Source organism: Ailuropoda melanoleuca, chromosome 2 (genome assembly GCF_002007445.2).
Source record: "Ailuropoda melanoleuca isolate Jingjing chromosome 2, ASM200744v2, whole genome shotgun sequence".
Classification (NCBI taxonomy): domain Eukaryota; kingdom Metazoa; phylum Chordata; class Mammalia; order Carnivora; family Ursidae; genus Ailuropoda; species Ailuropoda melanoleuca.
The window spans coordinates 106,043,030-106,065,466 of record NC_048219.1 but is presented as its reverse complement, the minus strand read 5'-3'; the positions used below and the strand labels follow the sequence as shown (position 1 = coordinate 106,065,466).

The 22,437-nt window shown below is 41.5% G+C and overlaps 1 protein-coding gene and 1 non-coding gene across 15 annotated transcripts in view; one reads left to right on the top strand and one right to left on the bottom strand.

The window, feature by feature from the left end:
- The window catches only part of NCKAP5 (NCK associated protein 5), a 950,566-nt gene that overhangs the window by 279,601 nt on the left and 648,528 nt on the right, over nt 1–22,437 (top strand). The window lies entirely within an intron of this gene.
- LOC117801205 lies at nt 10,036–10,142 on the bottom strand. Its single transcript, XR_004623735.1, has one exon. It is a non-coding gene; the product is annotated as a U6 spliceosomal RNA (small nuclear RNA).

Sequence of the window (22,437 nt, the reverse complement as noted above, 5' to 3'; positions counted from 1 at the left end):
TGTAGTCCTGTTCTAAATTTATGAGCTCTTCAATCCTGGTGATTAAATTTAGCACTTTGCTTTTCTTGTTAGCCTTCATTTAAAAGAGAGAAAAAGTAATAATAGACTCTTAACTCTAGAGAACAAACTGATGGTTACCAGAGGGGCTGGGGTGGTGGGGATGAGTGAAGCGTGTGATGGGGATTAAGGAGTGCACTTGTGAGGAGGACGGGTGATATATGGAACTGTTGAATCACTATTACTAGAACACTGTATGTCAACTAACTGGAATTAAAATAAAAACTTAAAAAAAGTAATTAGCAATAATAACAACAACAACAATAATAATAGTGTTGGGCATTATAGCAGTGGTTTTGAAACTTGCATTTTCTTTTCGGGCTTCAGAAAACATCTTCAGATAAAATCTTACCTTGAAAACCAATCCCTTAGCCAAGATACAAGTCAAGCCCCTCTCCTGAGAGAGGAACCCAGAGATCGGGTCCCTGGGTCCCTCCTCCACTCCAAGGTCACCTCTGCTCTGGTCTGGTGAAAAGAGCTGCAGTACAGGTTGACAGTTGCTCAGGCTCTGAGATACCAAGGAGCGTAGGATGGCAGCCACGTGTCCTGGAACACTGGCCAGGCAGAGAGCACCGCCATTCCAGGGTCAGGAAGGGGTTTGTTATATTCCTGCCATTGTTTTGTTCTGGGTTTCTTTTCTGGTCAGATGAACGAGAGATCACATTTAGTGTAGAAGACTTAGAAGGAGATTCCTTGGAAGTTCACGTTATTTCAAGATTGAACGTGTAAAAGTTCAGAACCACTTGTCTTAAAATTTATTAATCCCTATTTGGGTTACTTATGTCATTTTCAATGTTTTTGTACAAATAAAACTACAGTGAACATATATCTATATGCATTATTATACATCTGTGTTATCATTTCTTTATGAAGAATCCTGAGGGTAGAAGTATTGTGTTCGTACTGGAAAACTTTTCTACGTAGAGTTGGATTGTCCTCCAGAAAGATCATGCCAATTTATACCTCAGTGACCCTTCAAGTCCCTTCAAGTCTTGATTTTCAGATTTTCAGTTACCTGATTAAATCAGTAAGTTGTTTCACATGTTTCCTTACTATTTTTAATTTATGGAATATTATACATTTTTAAGTGTCATTTGAATTTAATAAGCACTGAAAAAGGAAGTTCTATCAAAGTAAGTGTTTATTTAGTTGCTGGTATTTAATGAAAATATTTAAGATTTAAATCATCAATATTATTTTTAAAATCTCTGATACATCCCTGACTTTATCTTCCTTATTCTTTTACTCTTGATAAGCAATTTCTCATGAAAGTTTCTCAGAATGATAATTGTACTTAAAATGGTTATCAAAAATTGCGAAAAGTAAACTTTAAAAAATTGTTGCTAAACTAGTTTTCCTACTTGTGCAGGTTTTCTTAAGTGGGTGTTTTTAAGATGAACCAATCTTTTTTCCCCCCTCTATTTTTTTATTATGTGTTTTAAATGCATGCTATCAGGAAAGTGTCTATAAGTGAAATAATAAGGACATATTGTTGAATAAGGCATTTTCTGTGGAAATATTGATGGCTAACATCTTACCAGAGTAATTTAGAGCCAGCAGGGTGCACCTTCGCTGCTTTAATTATTAAAGGCTTTTTTCTCACTGTGACTGAGTTGTAGAATGTACACATTTCAAATTGAATGAAGCTGTAGTTTTCAGACAGTATAAATCTCAAAGGAAGATGAGAGAAAAATGTTGAAATGCAGGAAACTTATAGAAATCAGATCAATAAATAAAAAGGGAGTCTTCTTACAGCCTCCATAATTATGCCTGTGTGAGTGGAGTGATAGATTTTCGGCATTTTCACAGTGAGCTCTTTTTGTGTTCAGTTGCAATTTTGAAATTGACTATGTGTTCCTGAAGAAGATATGAGAAAATAAATTCCCCTTGTCTTCCTAGGACTTATATCTTTCCATCAAAATACAGAATCAAGGTATATGTTTGTATAATTTGGCCAAATATAATGGTGGGATTTTGGAAGATTCTTCTTTCTAGGGCCCAGCATCCAATAAGCCTGACTCACAGGTGGGACAGGAGATTGGGGCACTGAATAAGTATTTGGAACATGACCCAAGCTGGTCTTGTCTTTGAGGTTTAGATGCACACACCAGAGTCTAGTCAACATGCTTCTGTCCGTCCACATGCTTCCCCAGCCAGCAGGGACACAATGAGGCAGAAGTCAGCTTGGGGTGCTCAGAGCCTCTGGTAACCCAGCCCTATTCCCATAATCTAGCCACTGGAGAGAAAGATAGGACCGATAGTAATTTTTTTTTGCTCATGGTTTTTCAAAAGTTTCTTGACACAGTTGGGAACTATCATGAGATTTGCATTTATGTGCATGCTTGTGTGTGTGTTAACCGCCAGGCTGCATGTCTGTCAGCTTACTGACATTGTACTCTGTTAAAACAAATAATAAGACATTTTGACATCATGAGCCTCCCGGTATGATGCACTGAGAACACAACATTATATCTGGGGTGTTGCCAAAAACAGGTAGCCTTAGTCCAGTCATGAGGGAAAAAGAGAGTCAGATGAACTCAAATTGAGAGACAGTTGAGGAAATGGCGGGTTGATATTCTTCCAAAGTGTCAAAACCACGAAAGACAGGGACTGGAGAGCTGTTACTAGAAGAGTCTAAGGAGAGGTAGCAACTATAGGTGCAAAGTGGTATTCCAGATGGGGTCTGGGCACAGAAGAAGGGCATTCGTGGAAAAACCGGTGGAACTGGAGTACGATTTTTAGGTAAGTATTGTACCCATATTAATTTCCTGGTTCTCGCCATCCTGCTGTATTTATACAGTATATTAACATCAGGGGAAGCTAGAAATAATGGGAATTCTGTACTATTTTTGCCATTCTTCTCAAAGTCCAAAGTTAGTTGAAAATAAAAAGGTTTTCAAAGCATATTTTTCGTAGAAACTGCTTCTAGGTTCCTCACACACTTCAAACGGTTCGTTTTAAAATCATTCTAATAAGATTTGACATTTATCCTCAATGAACTTAGGCTTGTTCATGTAAATCGGTTGGCCCATCGTATGGTTACAGCATCGGAGTCAGGAAGACAAGGTTTTGAAGTTCAGTTCTGCCACCTGCCAGATGTTTGACCTTGAGAAATTGCTTAGCTTTGCTGGGCCTTGCTTTTTTCATTTCTAAGTACAGATTGATGAGGAATGCTGGTGATGCTAGGGTTAATGCCTGCTTCATGGGAGAGCTGGGAACCTTCTGTTAAGTAACATTGAACAAGTACTCAGCACAGTGGCTGGGACATCAAAAGTGCTTTCTGCGTACTGCCTGTTGCTCCTGATGTTGTTACTGTTCAAATCTCTTTTCCTTTACTCAGCAGTAAAATGTAAATAATGTACCAAGTCTGTTACAAAGATAAAACAAGCCATTGTGTTTAAAACAGCTGCTTGGCACACAGTCGCTGCCAAGTAAGATGTAGTTACTAGTATCAGCCAGCCAGCCAGCCATTCTTGTATGCATCCAGCCAGCCATTCCCCTAAAAGCCCATGCAGTATTTGGGGGGAGTCTTCTATGTACTGGAGACTGGAGAGTCTTTAACGAGCAAAGCACTGCTATCAATCTCTGAACAGGCAGAGCGATCATAAGAGCACGTGCCTCCTGCATGTATAGCGCATTACAATCCGTGAAAAGCTTTTCCACACATTATTTCCTTACATACCTCCAGAAACATTGGCTGCTGTCACTCTCTACTGATGCGGAGGATGAAAATGAGTATCAAGAGGGTATGTCATCCTAGCTTACGCCACTCGGCAGGGGGTTGACAAACTTTCTCTGTAAAGGGCTCTGTGGTAAGTATGTTAGCGTTGTGGGCTGGACCATCTCTCTCTGTTGCTGCTGTTCTCCCCTGAATAGGGGGAGACGACAGCCATGGACGACAGGTAAACAGATGCATGCCACCGTGTTCCAATACAGCTTGGCTTACAGACACAAGCAGTGCCCCGGATTTGGGGACCCTTGCGCTCATCAGAGGCAAAGCAGTCACTCAATTTTAGATTTCTGACTCCAAGCGCAGGAACTTCATGGCATTCAGCCTCATCATTTCAGCACAGATGTTAGGTATAGGACCTGCAATGTGCATCCGCGGCTTCGCTTTCCAGAAATGATCATCTAGTCCCTCTTTCTGTATCCTGCTTCTGGGTCATCAAGCAATATTTTATTAAACACTCAGCAGAATCCGGGTTCACTTTGCCTCTCGGTCTTGTAGCCTTTTTTTCAAAAGATGTGAATGGGAGCTGTTCTTAGGGTGCTCCTGTAACTCTGAGTGACCATCCATTTCTTTTCTAGTTGTCACACATTCTCTTTTATTTATTATTTTTAAAAGATTTATTTATTTATTTATTTGAGAGAGAGAGAGAGAGAGCGCGCGCGCGTGTGCATGCCAGCGGGGGGAGGGGCAGAGGAAGAGTATCTTCAAGCAGACTCCCGGCTGAGTGGGGTGCTAGACTCGGGCTCTGTTCCCATTACCCCCATATCATGACCTGAGCCAAAACCAGGAGTCCGCCGCTCAACAGACTGAGATACCCAGGCGCCCCACATGCCCTCTTTTCGAACATTGCATTCTAGAAGTGATGTTTTTGAAGGGAGACCAGCCTAGAAACTCATTTGTAGATTCTAAATGCAGCTTTTTCTTTTGACTTCAAAAATTAAAAAAAAAATAATTCTGAAATGTCCTCAAAAAATAAACATATTTTCCTGCTTTTAATATGGGCCCCTCTCTGACTTGTCATGAGTCCTCAAAGGTTGTCAACAATGCCTCCACCATCCCATCTGAAGTCCATTATTACCCCAGGGTGTAATTTATTGTTGAGACTTGGATTTACACAAAGAAGCTTGCTGATCTCCCTTGGGATCTCTTCACTTATCTTGGGCTTCGTGTTTTCCTCTTCTTTTCAATTTGAAGATCATTGGCCTTGATAGCAAAGGGACAAGATACAGGAATTGAATGATCCCGCTTTCTCCCTAGCTTCTATATTAGCATGACATCATCTGCATCAAGCAGTAAGTCAATTCCATCCTTTCTCTCATCTGACTCTAAACAGGGTCATAACCTAATACCCTGTAGATTTCACCAGGTTTTGTAAGCCATGGTTTACCTTGGACTTTCTGGCACTGTTTTTACAGAGTTGTTTTTTTTCTTCCTTGACCATTTGTCTGTCTTTCCACACATCCTGTTGCTCATTGGTCTCATTTAATTACAGAACCAAATAAAATTCACGAATTAAATGACAGATGGTGCTGTTTTGCTAAAATGTTTGCTAGACCTGTACCTTGACTGTGGTCTTCTATGGTCTTTTCTATTGGGAGTAGCTTCTTTTTCATTTTGTTGCCTGGTACAGTCTTGTGATGGAAGATGGCTCAGTTGTCTTTCTAATTTCTACCCTCCAAGCTACATAATGTTTGTTAGTTTCGAGTGTGAATACATTGTTTTTGCCTTTACTTGTGGCAGGAATTAAGTCTACCTCTGTTCTTTTTATACTAGCTTTTAATAAGGCCGTGATGAAAGAAAGTACAAAGAAGACTCTGGACCACCCGCAATATTCAATAAGAAGTTGTTTATTAATATGTTCAGTACACTTAATGTTCATTTTTATGCCACTAAAATAAAAAGTATAAAGCGTTTATTAAAATTTCGTGGGTCCATAGAAAGAGGACTTTAGATACTGAGGAAATCCTGAATCTCTATTTGCTGCTATGCTTAAGGACTCTTGGCTGAGACAACCAAATCCTCTTGACTTTTTCTAAACTTTTAGCTGTTTGCTCCCTAAACGATCCTCTTTCCTCTTCTAGACATTCATGAACTGGACATGACTGCTTACATTCTCAGATTTTTTCATTTTCTCTGCTGAGTTTAAAGCTGCCAGAGATCTCACTGCCGGTGTCTCTGCTTTTCTCATTGCTCTACTTGAATTGAGAGTGGGGTGTGTGTGTTGGTTGTGCGGTGCGTGAAGCTCTCCCTCTCACCGCAGAGGCATGCCCCCAGAAAAGGCCCACAGCCCCGGTTAGCCATGTGACAGGAGCCCGTCTACCTCTGAAGCTCGCGAGAAATCTCAGGTCACCACAGCAGGGCCTAGATCGCTGCTTGGGCTTGACTGTTGCCATGTCGCACCTACCATTTGCAAGATGGTCCCGAATCCTCTCTCTGAACTGGTAATTTTTTTCCTTCCATGAGAAGACCCTCGAAGCATTTGTTAGATCCAGGTTCTGAGGCTGAGTTCCTTCCTGGCTTGAATTTGATTTGCCATGATCTGCCCAGAAACCTTTTGAGATTAGTTTTATTTTCTGTTCACGTTCTTACAAAAGTTATCTCCTGTTTTCCTACATGAACAGTCTTCTTCTGTTTCTGGAAACACTTCTCCCTTATAATCAGTTGGGGCACAGAGAAGAGTCCCCCACAATCTGTCACCTGTCGCTTTAAAGACATTAACTGGCATGTCCTGCATGGACAATCCTCAGACTCTGGGAACAAGGCACTTCACTCATGGGTATTACCACCAGGGCAATGAAAGAAGCCCCTTGCTGTCCAGACTCAGCTGGGGCTTGACTGATCTGGAGTCCTTTATCAGGGCCCCCAAATTCCTACGGGAGCCCTGACATGCAGACTTCCTCTCTGCCACAGCTGCTTACGTGGTTTCCTTTTTACCCTTTCTTTATCATGGCGTGGGAGTAGGCAGTTTTGTGATCTTTTTTTTTTTTTTTAGATTTATTTATTTCTTTGTTTCTTTGTTTATTTGAGAGAGAGAGACATGGGGGTGGAGGGGCAGAAAGAGAGAGAGAATCTCAAGCAGACTCCCTGCTGAGCGCAGAGCTGGACGCAGGGCTTGCTCTCAAGACCCTGAGATCATGACCTGAGCCGAAACCAAGAGTCAGGCACTTAACCGACTGAGACACCCAGCTGCTCCTTGTGATGTCTACCTTTTCCTCTACCTTCCTCTCATTCTTTCCTGTTCTTTCTCCTCTTTGCCTTAGTCATTTACAGGTTACTCACCAGCCCTGATTTATATAAAATAGTATCAGTTCTACCTTTAAAAGGACCACACCAGCTCTGATCTAACTTGTCCCAGAACATCTCACTCCCTCCCTCCAGCTGTTTATCTTCCTGCTTGTCTCCTTGTTATCTCTGGTCCTATCTGGGTTTCTGTCTGGGTACGCATGGTGTCAGATTATCCTAAGTGAAGATCATACATCCTTTCCAGAACTGGTTGTTTGGGAAATTAGTAACTTTGTTATGTTTTCAGACAAAGTGTTGCCTAGGAATTGTTTCTGTAATTAGTCTGCCTTTGATTTGAAATCTGACTTTTCTGACTTCTGCATTTATCCTCTGGATGCTACTCTCCTGACAGCAAACTGCTGGATTCATCAAAATTCTCTTCCACCTATAGCTGACTTAAGAACGTTGCTCTCCAAAGATCAATCATAATCCTGAAATCAGCTTTGCTGATCTAGAGGCCAGGAGAGAGATTTATGTGAGCTGCCTAATGATAATCAATATGATATTTCAGGATTTCTTCTGTCTGGGGCTGATGGTGGGGAGGTCAGGCAAGAAAGATAAAATCATGAACTTTTTGGGTGGTGTGAAGTTTGCTTTCTATTGTTCAGATCCTAGCCATTAGTCTGAAGTGCCTTTGATTAATGTCAAATAATTAGTTTCAGCCTTGGCTCCCACCTCCAAAATGTCTTCAACCATATGAAAGACAAATAAATGATTTTTGATAAGGTTGCACTATTTGTCCTTAATTTTGCACAGTTTAATACGTTCTCCAAAATTATGTTTTCTAAGTGACGATAGAGCCAAAATATATATCATATAATTAATTGTAAAAGAACTTCTATGGGATCTCTTCCTAAAGGAGGCAGGCAGGAATCTAGCTGTTATTCAAAAAGTACCATAATGGAAGTTTTTCCTAAGTCATGAGAAATTGGCCTGGCTGTACTGAAATCCTTCATCTTAGTGAATTCAATAATTTTTCTGGTTGTGTTATTTATAAAATGACTTTTGCTTATAGATATTCAAATATATGCAGTTGGTTATAATCCCAGAGAAAATAAGGGGTCGGGGATGGATACCTGAGTCATTAGTATGGAGAATTACCTCAAACACAATAGATTTTCTTCATGACAAATCACACAAAATCTCCATAGCAACTTCACATAATTATGCATAAGGTTTCAGCATAGTAACAAAACTACACTCAGAAGAACTTGTAAAGACTAGTGATATACAGTGACATGGATGTGTGGGTAGATGGCACACGGGAAGATTGAAGGGGGCAGTTCTAAGATGTGAAAAATGCACAGACAAAAAAGATCGCCTGCTTTGTGCTTTGGAGAATACTAATTCAGTCACTGCATTGTCTGGAAATTGGAGACTGGGGGGCCACAATATTTACTGATAACAGGAGGTGCCAGCTAGAACCACCATTGTTAAAGGAATGTTAGCATTTCTATTATATTTTTCTCTGGGCTAGATTGACATAGACAGACAATTTAATAATTATTTTTTGAATTTATAAGACTTGCTTGAGCTCTTAAATTAAAAAAAAAAAGCTATGGAAGTACTCCAGATATACAAATAATATTATTTAGTTACTACAAACTTAACTGAGATGCTTTAATGCAAACACTCCTTGCAACCTAAATAATGAGTTTATACTAGTTAACACACATAGTTAACTCGTGCTTGGGTATATTTCCCACCTGAGTCCTTAATATAACATTATATACTAATTGTTCAGTGTCAGTAATACAGCTTCTGTTAACACCCATTTATAAAACGTTGCTGCCTTATATGAAATATATTAGTAGCTTAATTAGTCAATTTATATAAGAAAAGAGGATCATAATTTCTGGAAACTCAATTCAGTGTAGTACATATTCATTCCACCGACTCTGACTTCACAGTGGATGCTAGAAGCCAAAAGATGACTTTGGCATAGTTTGTGTAATGGGAATACTGAGAATGTGCAGCTGGAAACAGACACGTGGTCAGTTAATTTCAACGCAACATAACAGATACTTAGATACGCTCAGGCTTATATTGGACTCTAACCGAAGGCGTGTAACCAAGAATCCTTTAGAGGAGACTTGATGAATCTTGAAGGGAAAAAGTGTCACCAAGGTCGAGAAAGGGAAAGACAGCATGCCACACAACAGAAATGGTATGAGCAAACGTCCAGAGGTGTGAACTAATGCAGTGTGTCCAGTGAGGTAAGAACTACCACTTTGGTGTTATCGGAGCTTAAGGCCGGGGGTAGAAGGAAATGGGCTTGGATCTGTAAGAGGGATACTATTCAAGTCAGGCCTTTTATGACAAGCAAATGACCAAGAATGGTTGCTCTTAAAAAGATAGAAGCTCCTAAAGTGCTGGTGTGTTTTGAGCAAGCTAGTGACATGACTCAGTTTGCATTTTAAACAGATGCCCAACTCCATTCTGCAGAGTGGAATGAGGGTGAGGGGACAAGACTAAAAACAAGATTGATCAGAGGTCATTTTCGAAGCACAGACTTTTCCAGTGATTGAACCCCTTTGTCTCAAATATAAGGGAGCAAGGCCAAGCAAGCTGAGGGTCCATTTGTGCCCTCTCTATCTAGGAAGATCTTGATTTAAATGCATTATTTTGAGGGTGATTTTAGCTACGTCCTGTTAATATTAAAATGTTAATTGGTTTATTATTGTATTATAGAAACTATTTTCAGTTTTAGGATAAATTTATTCCATTTCTCTGCTTTGACGCAGAATATCTAAGTGATTATGGGCATTTAAGAGTTTATTTTAAAGGTTATAAGAAAAAAGTATTTTCACTTAAGTGTGTGTGTGTGTGTCTGTGCGTGTGGCCCAACTATTAGGAATGAGTTGGGTGACTATAGTTTTGTAAGAATGGACAAGACATAGTACACTCTCTAGGGTGGAAAAGCATGTACTCATCTTTTTTCCTCTCTCTGTCAAACATTTTTTTAAAAAAATATGGAATGCTTCACGAATTTATGTGTCATCCTAATGCAGGGGCCACGCGAATCTTCTCTGCACCATTCTAATTTTAGTATATGTACTGCCGGAGCGAGCACTCTGTCAAACATTTTTGAGGGCTTACTAGGTGACAGGAACTGTTCTGAGCAAGAATAAAGCAGTTATGTGCAAAGCAGATAGGAACCTTGGCCTTACAGAAATTGCGATCTAGCAAATATGTCCCATAATGCCATCTACGCAGGTCTTGCTTTTCAGGTTGATCAAGACTCTTAGTTCCTTGGCATTTTCCAGCTGTCCACCAATCATCCTTGAATCGTGGGAAAAGAAATGTTGACAATGAACATAGATTTCTGGACTCCCTCGAAAAATAGCATAAAGGTCTCCCTACCTCTTTCAATGTAACGCAGATGCTAACTTTATGCTATCTTCTATTATCCCTAAGCCCTAAATTAAAAAGTATAATAGTCAGACTCTACCTTAAATAATAAAATTGTAGGTATTTCTCAAGAAGTATAAATACTTAGTTTTGACTCCTGGATGAAAGATTTTCTGGTTTGTGGGAAACAGGGCTTTCTCCAAATTTCAACAGAAGTAATTAAATTTCCAGATGTGCAATAATGTCTTGATCTGGCGATTCAGCCCTGAGATGTCCTCACCTACATCCTTTCCTTTAGTTCTCGGTCAGCTGTATGATCCTTTGACTCTGGGAGTTCAATGCATTGGCCAGAAATCAGAGCTCCGTCTCCACATTCATGCCATGTGTTTTCCCATATTCCTTTGACAGCTCCAGGCAAGGACAGCAGAACTGCAGGGAAAGTGGTAAAAATGGTGATGAAATGCTTTACTTTTTTGCTCCCTTACATAGTATTCGTCTTATATTGTTAACTTTGCACACATAGGGACAAAATATGCATCATCTAGTTTTTTAAAAATAGTTGTTCCTTGGGGTGCCTTAGTGGCTCAGTCAGTTAAGCATCTGCCTTCAGCTCAGGTCATGATCCCTGGGTCCTGGAATGGAGCCTCACATCGGGCTCTCTGCTCAGCGGGGAGTCTGCTTCTCCCTCTGCCTCTGCCTCTCCCCATGCTTGTGCTCTCTCTCTCTATGTATGTGTGTGAAATAAATAAAATCTTAAAAAAAATTAGTTGTTCCCTAGCACCATGAGAGGTGGCTCATAAAAATACAAGGCACTGGTCCAAGATGGGATTTAAGATACAAAAACATTGCTCCTTCAAATGCGAGGAACAGACTCCTGGCTTTTACCGTGGTATTTTTGCTCAAAGATTCAATTCAAAGAATATAGTTTTTTGGGTTTTTTTAAGAGACAATACAAGTATGTGGCCACAGAATGACTATACTCTGTACAGTATGGAAGTTCTCTGCTTTGCTAGGTTGGATTTTAAGAAAACTTTTTGTAAACTCTGGATTCCGAGGTGTCCTGATTTGTTTTCAGGTGTGTGGGTAATGTAAGATAAGAAAAGGTTTGAAGAGAAGTCAAGATCAGAAAGAAAAAAAAAACAAAACAACAAAAAAACCAGTTTTGATAATAAGTAATCACAGGACTGTAAAATCTTTTGAATCAAAAATACAACTCAGAATGCAAACCCCAATCTGCTATTGCTGTGAGAAAAGCAAATATTTCCAGCTGTATCTAAACATCTTGAAAGCAAAAATTCAAGGAAATAATTGCCTCTTGTATGTGATATCAACATCTCCCGTTTTGAGAAGTTCTATCTGTTAATACGAATCATAATAAGATGATTTGTGAGTGGATGGATGCAGAACTTTTTATTCACATCTCAGTACATTTTATTTGCATATAAAGTGGCACATTTGTACTCAAGAATCACTAGCCCTGGAGGAGTGATATTTAATAGGAGAATATAATTTTCCCAGTCAGGCCGTAAACATTTTCTTTAGGGCAATGACTACAGTTTAAGATAGCCTCATAATGACTCCTGTAAAGTGCCACACTCTTACCAAATTGAGCTCGAGAAAAAAAGTTAAGCTACAAAAATATTATGATTTCATTTGAATAAAATATCTGTTTTCACTTATCCACAGTTTTAGGAGTGATATGCATAAAGGTCAATGAGCTATTAAATGTTTAATTTTGATTCTGGGTGACGGCCTTAAGCAATGATTTTAAGTACAAATGTTAAGAACTGTAAATATTTTATTGTACATCATGTTAACCACCCAGAATTGTTTTATTTTTCATCTCAGATAATACCATTATTATAGAAGCTAGATAGAATATATGTAGTTAATACTTCTGGCCATTTAAAGGGGCCTCTTCGGGATGTCTGATTGTATGCCCTGCATCCATTGCACTCTTTTGACCAAGCATTGTTTTCTAAGATTTTAGGGCGTGTCGCCTAGATAGCTATTATGTCTCAATATTTTAGAGGTTATATACAGTCTTGCACACAAACTAGAAAAACTAGAAGCTAACTTATTTTTGTTTGCCCTTCTAATGTTGGTAGGGGTATTCTGTTAGGAATCAGAAGGCTTGTACCATCACATTGTTTCTAACATTAATAAGCCAGGTGACAATTCAATTACCTTCTATAGAACTTTCTTGTCTATTAGTTGATGCATCAGACCAACTGCTGAGAATTCCCTGGGCCAGAACTGCTGGAGATTTTGTTCCTTACCCCAGCCTGATGTGTAATGATGACATCAAGGGGGCCCCATTGCTTGGGTAGGGAAGGGAGAGGAAACAAGTAATGAAAAGCCTTAGGTTAAGTATTACTTACCAAGCAAAGGAAGAATTGAGAAGTCAGTGAGATGTGAGAACAGTCACAGCAAATGCCCTGATGTTACCGTGTCTGGCCAACTTTCATTGTGACTGTGCTTACCACTCCCGGGAAGGGATTGATATGGAATACCTGGATGAGAGTGTCTGTAAGTTGCCTTCCAGCCTTAAAGATGGTGGGAAGGTCTCCTTCCTTAGGATATTAGGTAATATTCCAGTTTGTTCCTTCTGCAACCGCTTCATGACTTTTGCTGATGGGAGTACGTAATTCACGCTTCATGTTTGTAGGCTGATTTTACAAAGTCTTAATACTACAACTCTTGGATATTTTTCATATCAAAGTTCAGGTCCCTTGAGTTTGTGAATAACTGCATTCTAACTGAGAATTCCGTGTCCTTGGCTTGGTCCAAGTTTGTTTGAATACAGCCCAAAGTTTCTGTTTAAGGCCGGTCCACCCAGAGCCTTGACTCAGTCTTGAGCTTCCAGCAAGACAAGCTTGTTTGTTTGGCAAAAAGCTCTGGAGTCACAAGACTTTAACTCTTTCTTTCTTTGGCTTGTATCTTGCCAACATCTGGACAATGGATCTGGAGAATGTTTCTCAGCATATGTTCTTCTGGAAATCCCATACATATTGACAAAGGGAAATTGATTTGGCTAGTATAAAAACGGCCTCACTTTGGCCCTGGCCAGTGGGATTTCTAGCCAGAGTCTTCCGTGTCAGACATCTCCCTGAGTTTGGGAAATCCACGTCATCGCTCGTGGACCCACCAGATCAGATCATGGTCTGACTGTGAACACTTGCTTCCCTCTGTATGGGTAGAGAGTGCCCATTCTCATCCTTCTACACTCAGCAGCCCCAAAGTGGTGAGCCGGCACTGCCACTACCCAGCTACTCTCAGCATCCCTGCGAAGGCTGGGACAGCAACTGCTGCCCCTGAGCCAGGCATCAATGTGCTGTGGTGTGCCCTCTCCTTCCTCCTCTTCCCAGACCCCTGCCCAACACACTCTTGACACAGGTTTGGTGTTTCAGTCTGTGCCTCGTGACTTACACCAAATTGTGTCTGGGACAGCTCTTGGGAGCTCCAAATTGGGAGCGGTGGCACCTCGTTCATTCATTGACTTGTGCGTGTATTCATTCAAGATACATTCACTGAACACCTAATACAGGTCAGGCCCAGGGTTGATGCCAAGGAGAGAGCAGGGACAGAGTGGACAAAACTCCCTGCCATCATGGACTTGCCATTCTCGTGGGAAGACATCCTTACGAGGAAAATAAATAAGCAAAAAGTATAGAGAGTGATAAGTGCTGTGAAGAAATATAAGCTAGGAGTGGATAGAGTATTAAGCTTGTGACTTTAAGTAGGGTGTTTGGAGAAGACTCTCCTTTGAGAAAAGATCTGAAGGAGGAAGGAATGAGGCAGAGGGAATGCAAAAGAGGACAGACGCTTCATGAAGCATGCCCTACTTTACTCCATGGGGTCTCAGGAAGCCTTGAAGGGTCTGAGCAGCAAGATGGCCTGATATGACTTGCATTTTAATGGTGTCACCTTGGCTGCTCTGCAGGGCCAGGGCAGAGGCAGGGAGACCTGTTTGGAGGCCGATGCAGTCATCCAGGTAGATGGGGAAGGTGGGGGGCAGCAGGTGGGGTGGGGAGAAGCAGGATTCTACCTGTATTTCAAAGAGGAAGTGACCAGCATTCCTGATGGATTTGGTGTGTTGTGCAGAGAAGGGACGGAGAGTCAAAGAAGATGCCAGGTTTGGCCCAGGGTTGGCTAGCCAAGGAGAGCCTTGCATGTCTGAGCTGGAGGAGACCCAAGGGGAGCAGATGATGGGGAGGCAGCGCCAGCATTAAATCCTCCCTGCATGTCTTCTATGAAACAAGGAAATCATCTTAGACACAGGGGGAATGATACACTTAAAACAACTTTATAATAGAGTTCACATTCACTTAATAATACCTGACTATTATGTGTTGTGCATTTTTAATTCACCCTTCACAAAAGTGTGATGACTATTATTATTTATAATAATAATTATTATATACTTAATAATTGTTATAATTATATAATTGTCACATTATTATAATAATTATAATTGTCATTATAGAGTAGATGACTTTTGTATAATTATTGCTACTACTGCTATTTACAGATGAAAAATATTAAGCCTCAAAGAGGATAAATTGCTTGCATAAAGTTCCTCAGCTTATGAACACCAAGTTTGAAGCTGGGGTCTGTCTCATTCCAAAAGTTGGGTTTTTTAAATGACGAAATGAGCCACGTGGGCAGGGACCTACAAAGGTGAGGCAAGAGATTTTTGCTTTTGCTTTTTCCTGAAGCCATTAACCACTTTGTTTTTGTTGCTCATGAAGCTGTGAATTGAGCTTTTATTCATTCAATCCTCAGCTACAAAGTAATCATCTCCCGTACAGCAAGCTCCTGCTGGTGCTGGGGATAGGATATCGTGAAAATATGCCCCCTTCCTACTTACAGCTTGCTCTATTTGTAGAAACAAATATAAAATTATGACTGTGACAAACAGTTCAAAGGAGAGGTCCAGGGCATGGTGAGGGCATTTAATAGAGAAATGTGACCTAATCTGGGGATGGAGCGAGGATTTAGCTAAGCTGATACAAGTAGGAGCTATCCAGGCAAATAGGGGTGGGGCAGGAAAGTGTTTCAGGCAGAGAGAACAGGTGCAAAGGCCCTGTGGCAGGAAGAAACATTGCACATCCTGCATCCTATCCTAGGAACTTCGAGAAGGTCTGTGTCACAGGGGCTCGGAGCCAGAAGTGGAGGAGCACAAGACAAAAGCTGGAGGCCTCCACAGGCCAACTGGACACAGAACTCTGAGTGGCTTGACCACATAAATTATCGTCCAAACTGCCACACTTTTGAGTGTACTAAAATGCTAAATGGGATAGTTTGTTGGCACCACATGTGTGAACCAGGTCTGTCGTGGCCAACCTGGAATGATAATCCCACTATTTACGGGCCAGTTTAAGTACTGTAGTCCTTATTGTAAAAGTTGATGGGAAGCCAGTAATAGGTTTAACAAAGAGGGGAGTGTTGGCACGATAAGGTTTGGATTTTTAAAGGATAACCTCAAATTTAGTGAACAGTACTGACCAATGTCTATTTTCCAAATGTTATGTTTATGGTTACATAAAACGTTATCATTGGGAAAGCTAAATGAAGGGTGCAAGGAACTCTCTGTTCTAATTTTGCACTTCTTGTGAGTTTTAATTTATTTCAAAATGAAAAAAAAATTAAGCTTACTCTGGTTGCTGAGAAGATAAGAGCTAGACCAGTTGGAAACACAGGATTCAGAGGGGAGGCTAGTTCTGAAGACCATGCAAGAGCTGAGGGCAAGAGCATGACGGCACTGGAAGGAAGTGAACTGATTCAAGAGATACTTAAAATGCAAAGGCAGCAGGTTACTCCAAACTTCTTATCTCTTCATGTTTACTGAGATTTCTACCAGGAGAAATACTTGAAGAAGAGCAGGCAGGGGACATTGGGGCTGCCCTTCTTCTTCTTCTTCTTTTTTTTTTTTTTTTTTGATTTTTTTTTTTTTTTTTGAGAGAGAGGGGGAGAGAGCAAGCATGNGAATGAGAGAGCATAAGTGAGGGGAGGGAGAAGCAGACTCCCCCATGAGCAGGGAGCCCGATGTGGGGCTGGATCCCAGGACCCAAGGATCATGGCCTGAGGCGAAGGCAGCTGCTTAACCAACTGAGCACCCAGCTCTCCCCAGGGCTCCCCTTCTAACAACCATTTTCCTCCTGGTCTTCCGAGGGCAGTCAGAGTGGCGCCAGAAAAAGCAAATTCATTCATCACACTATGATCTCTTCACTTCTTTCTAGGGAAACAAGATGACATCTCCCCAAACCAAAGTCCACAGAATGGTGATAACAGGGTTTGAATTTACCACATACAAGCAATTAAAATATACCCTTTCCCCTTTTTGTGGATAGAGAGAAAGCAGTGGAAAGGAAAGAGTTGATAGGACATTTTTAGATTAAGGAATGAGAGGTAGAGAAGGAAAAGTGCTCAAAATAAACGACTTTTGAAAAAAAAAATGTGCTTGAGAGTTATTTTGGGAAGAGCATATTTTATACTACTCAGACCAAGAGAAAGCCACCAGTCCTGAAAAACGTCTAACAAGAACTATTTTGGTATTTACTTATTTTTTATTTCCTTACACATCTTTGGAGATTTTCTAAGCTTTAGCCTTTATTTGTTACATGTCTTCTTGTTTCTCATAAGTTCTTTCCAGTTGGGCAGGAGATTTACAGTCTTGATAAGATGAATCACCATTGCCGGATATTGAACTTCATTCATGAACCATCATCAGGAGATTGTTGTCTGGGTTGTTTTTTTTATGTATGAGGGTGGCAGGAGTCAGAAAGAGAAAGAAGTGTCTTTGCGTTTAGCAGCCTCTGGGCCTGTACTTCCCATGATCAAGAGAATACAAATTGCAGTACCAGCATGCCGTGTCCTCAGTGCCAGGGCTGGGCATTCGGGAATGTGGGGAAGTGATTGATATCGGCTCAGTATGGCGGTAACATTGTTCTGCAAGGTTTCCAAGAACTCCTCCAATCCCAAAAAGTGAAATACAGATTTTGTGTTTTGTCACACTAGGTAGATTAATAAAATAAATGGATGGAGATTTAGATCTTGGGATGATTTCTAAATGGTGTTCTCCAAATAAAACTTCATGTGAGAATGGGCCCCGGCTTACAGATAGTTATAGTCTAGAAGGCACTCGTTCGAAACTTGAAATGGATTTCTTTCAGCTTTATTGAGGCATAATTGGCAAATACAAATTATGTGTGTGTCTGTGTGTATGTGCACCAGAGATCTACCTTCTCAGCAAATTTCAAGGAAATCCTGCCGTTTGCAACAACATGGATGGACTGGAAGACGTTATGCTAAGTAAAATAAACCAGACACAGGGGTGCCAGGGTGGCTCAGTCAGTTAAGCATCTGACTCTTGATTTAGGCTCAGGTCATGATCTCGGGGTCATGAGATCTAGCCCCATGTCGGGCTCTGCACTGGGTGTGGAGCCTGCTTGAGATTCTCACTGTCTCTCTCCATCTTCCTTGACCCCCACTACCTCTCTCTCCTTCTCTTAAAAAAAAAAAAGGCTAAGCACAGGATGACAAACATTATATGATTCCACTTATTTGTAGAACCTAAAAAAGTTAAGCCTCACACCCCCAACTTCCAAGGATTCTTTCCAATACCCTGCCTGCCTTCAGTTGCTTCCTTTAACCCCAGTGATCTTTTTGGTCCACTTCATCTCAACTCCCATGCCACATCCCAGACCACCTTCAAAATCACAGTGGGATCATCCTACTCTCCAACCACATCCTTTTGTCCTCCCAGATGACTTTGAAAAGCATCCCCAACTTTATGGAGGACCTCAGTTCTTTGGTTCTATCACTGCCTTTCCTAACCCTTGTCCAATTTAACTCCTTTAAAAATAAAGCCATACCACCTACCCTCATGCCACAATTGAATTAGAATCACTTGGGGTGGTACCCAGGTGTTTGTATTCTTCAAAGCTCCATGGTGAGTATGACGTGTAGCCACGGTTGAGAACCGGTGCTCCATTTTCTGAACATCAAAATACCCAGTTCTCTAGCTGGTAGATAAGAAATCTCTTTTAGTTTGTTAATAAGTATTAGTATGGATTTTAACAGGTTCATTCTGGAAATGGAGTATTCCTTAATAACTGTAGCTTCAGGAACATGAATTGTTTAACAGGGGAGAGATACTTGGTCTATGCTTCACACATCTCCCTGTAACAGGTTGCCTCCTCCTCAGAGGCTCCTTAAAGGCCACATCCCTGTCATTCTAAGCGAGCAGTTCTCAAACAATGCTTCCGTGGCACAACCACGAAGATCATCTATAGCAGGGGACCTCCAAATCTGTATCTCCTTTCCTGACCTCTCCCCGACTTTTGTATATCCTGCTGCCTACATGATGTCTCCACTCGGATGTCAATAACTCTCACCTAAAATGCCCAAAATTGCACTTGTGATTTTCCCTCTACTCCTGCTCTTGTCTTGGTGTTCTTCATTTCAGCTAATGGCCCCACATGGTAACCAAGCCTGTAACTAAATTTCAGAAATTCTTGAGTTCACCTCTGACTTATCACTTCCTCTCTTATCCAATCCGTCGGTGACTTCTGGTAGATTTACCTATCAATTATATTCCAAACCTGAGCGTTTCTTCCAACACCTACCTCTATCACTTCGCTATGAGCCCTTTCATTCTTACCTAGATACCCTCCTCTGTGGTCATCACGTTTTCACTTTTGCAGGGGGCACCTGTACTGCAGTGCACTCTTTCCTATTCTTTCCCCAGCAGCCAGACTGATTCTTTAAGAAGATAAATCAGGTCACATCACAGCCTGCTCAGAACTCCTCACTGAATTCCCATCTCTGGCATAGAGTTCACATTCTTCCCACTGCCGACAAAGTCATAGATGATCTAAACCCTGCCGACCTCTCCTCACACAGTGGCCTTTCTGTTTCTCAGACATACAAGATATATTTCCTGCCTCAGAGCCTTTGTGCTTACCGTTTCTGCCCCACTCCCCCAATTCTCTTTACTTCATGATTTCATGGCTTCTTGCTTCTTCATTTAGATCACTGCTCAAATGTCTTTAGCCCAAGAATTATTCCAACCACTTGCCTAAAAGATCTACCCTTCCCTCCAATATCTGGCCGCTTAACATGATTTGCTTCTTTAGATCATGTCCAGGTGTGAATTGGAGGGGGCTTCTCCTGCTGCTCTACAGTCCTGATCGTACATCACATTGTCACATTGACTGTGACATCGCATTGGTAATTTGAGATTGTCCCAGGTGGGAGTATTTACACTATGGCAAAAGCTACAAATCAATCGCTCCCTCGCCAAAGCTTGTTGGATATTTATACCTCATTTCTCCTGACTACATGAGTGCAGGTTATGAACTTATGTGTTTTGGTCTGTCTCACCCAATAGAATTTAAGCTCCATGAGTACAGAGACTTAGTATGACTTTTGCATATGATCATATTTTAACCGCCTATGATAGCACTCGGACATAGCTGGCATTTAGTCAATGTTCATGAATGGATGGATAGATGTGTGGCTGAGTGAATGAATGAATGAATGAATGAAAGTCAGGTTTTGGTGGTCTTATCACAATATCCAGAAATAAAATTTCAAGGGTCGAATTTTTTCTTCTTCCTTATATTTTCCTTAATGATTGGTATTTGCCATATTTCTCTGCTCTAAACACAAATACATAGGTTTTCTTTCTTTCTCTTTCTTTTCTTTCTTCCCTGCCTTCCTTTCCTTCCTTTCCTTTCCTTCCTTCCTTTTTTTACATGCGATTTCTTTTGGCAGGCCTATTGTATTTGTCCTTTTCTGCTAATAACATTTTTCTTCCTTTCATGTCTGTGTAAATTAAACATATCAATATTTTTCCGGTATTGTTCAGGGTAGCCGGACAGCCTGGAAACCCAGGCAACGGTACGTGATGGCTGGTACGCTGGTACTACATCACGCTGCATGCTGTCTGGCGACGTACCACGATGAGTTTAATGTGTCGTTCCTCATGAGTAAGTAGTGCCTGGCGCCAAGCACCGCAGAAGCCACAAGGCCTGCAGTCCTTAGCACAGCACGCACGTCGGTCACCACAGCGTACCCGCGATGCTTGGCCGCGGAGGGTTGGTGGCTCTGAGTTCTACTGAATAAACCCTCGCCCTTAGTGCTCCTCAGAAGATGGTAGCCAGGGAGCTTACATCTGGTGAGCCTGCAGCCCGCTTTACGGGGTCACTTCCTCCCATCCAGTTTTGGAGATGGTCTTCTCAGCCGCCTCCCCCTGTTCCGTCGTGAAGAAATGGCGTGGGTCCCGGGGGAGCCGCTGTGGCGACTTCTCCGAGCCTGTCAGGTATGGGCACTAATTAAACACAACAGGATGAAATCTGTCCAAACATCCCCAGTGCTCTCAGTCTTTCAGGCCACCTGAACAAAGAACACAGTGACCTCTGGGTGCTTTTGCCTCTGAGCGCATTACGGAAATCTTTTCCTAGAAGAGGCACAACTCAGGGACGCAAGAGCTAAGTGATCCCACCCAGTGCGTGCGCCGTGCACACTGGGAGGGGGATGCGTGGGGAGGCATTACTGTGCAACAGTCACAAAGCTATCGGTGACTTTCTAAAGGACAAAATATCTTTGAGAAAAGCATAGCAGCAAAGCCTGGATGAGGACACCCATCCCGGCTGTGCTGGGCTCTCTGAGTCTGGCTTGCACAGCTTGTTCTGGGTGGGACGAGTGTGATTAGCATGGAAAGGGGTAAGGTGGCAGGCTTGTCTCTTGTCTCCTTCTAATTGACCAGAAGCACATTCCACTTACTCCCTTTGTGTCCCCAGGAGCCGCGTTTATCAAACCATGATCCAAGCATCCTCTGCATAAGATCATCTGTGATACTGGCTCTAATGTAGGCTCCTGGTCCCACCCCAGACCTGCTGCTTCAGAATGTCGGTAGATGTCGGTTTTCTTCTCCTCTCCGTTTCTTTTCCCTGAGGTCCTCAAGAATGTGTTGGCTCATGTTTTATACTTCCATTCATCGGTCAAGGCTTATAGAGGTTAAATTGAAGCTTATGCAATTGCTGATATTTGGCCATGTTTGCTGGCGAAACTGGCAGCTTAAGGTGGTGGTTCTAAATAATGCTAAATTCCAGGCCCTGTCTCAGGTGCTGGAAATGCAAAGACAAAAAAAAAAAAAAGAAAGAAAGAAAGAAAGAAAGAAAGGAAGGAAAGAAAAGAAAAGAAAAAAGAAAAGAAAAGAAAAGGAAGAAAGAAAGAAAAATGGTCCTTTACCGCAAGGAGTTCAGGATGTGGGTAGAGAGGCACACAGGTAAAGGGATCATCTCGGATGGTTGTGTGTGGTGGGTGCTGTGCTAATAAACAGCTGGTAAGTTTTTGTTTGTTTATTTTTGTTTTTTCAGCTGGTAAGTTTTTACAGGACATTTGAACACCAGCGTTATGAAATACAGATTACTTAAAAATTATTTAGAAAAGTTTTCAGATGACAGATTGGTAACAGGCTATCAAGGGAAGTTAGCATGGCACTCCTCGAGCTTGATGTTCAGTAAAGTGATGATTTTTCAATGGCCGGTCACCAAGGATGGGGAGAATAAGAATATCAAGGATCAAGGTCACTTGAAGGTCTGTTTTGAGTTACATACTTCTCGTCCCACGGGAGTATCTGCTGTATTGCTCTAAGCAAAGGAGCCCATCCCCTCACCCCTTAGGAGCACCTGCCAGAAGGAGTAGCTGCCTGTGAGGAAAGTGAGCCATAGCCTTCAGGTGTGTGGACACAGGAAAAAAAAATTGAGAGCTGCTTTCAGAGTGACAAGTCAGACATAGTTGCTAGGTCTGCCCCAGTTGGTCACTTCTTATGTTGTTATATTTTAACATTTTTCAGCCATGCATCGATTGTAAGAGATATTGATCCTATGGGATAAATGAGTGTGGAGATAATAAGGAGATAACAAGGATAGATTTGATCCGATGGTCTTTGTTATTCATTCAGAAGTAGCTGGCAATTCATGGAATTGACAATGGTAAAGAAAAAA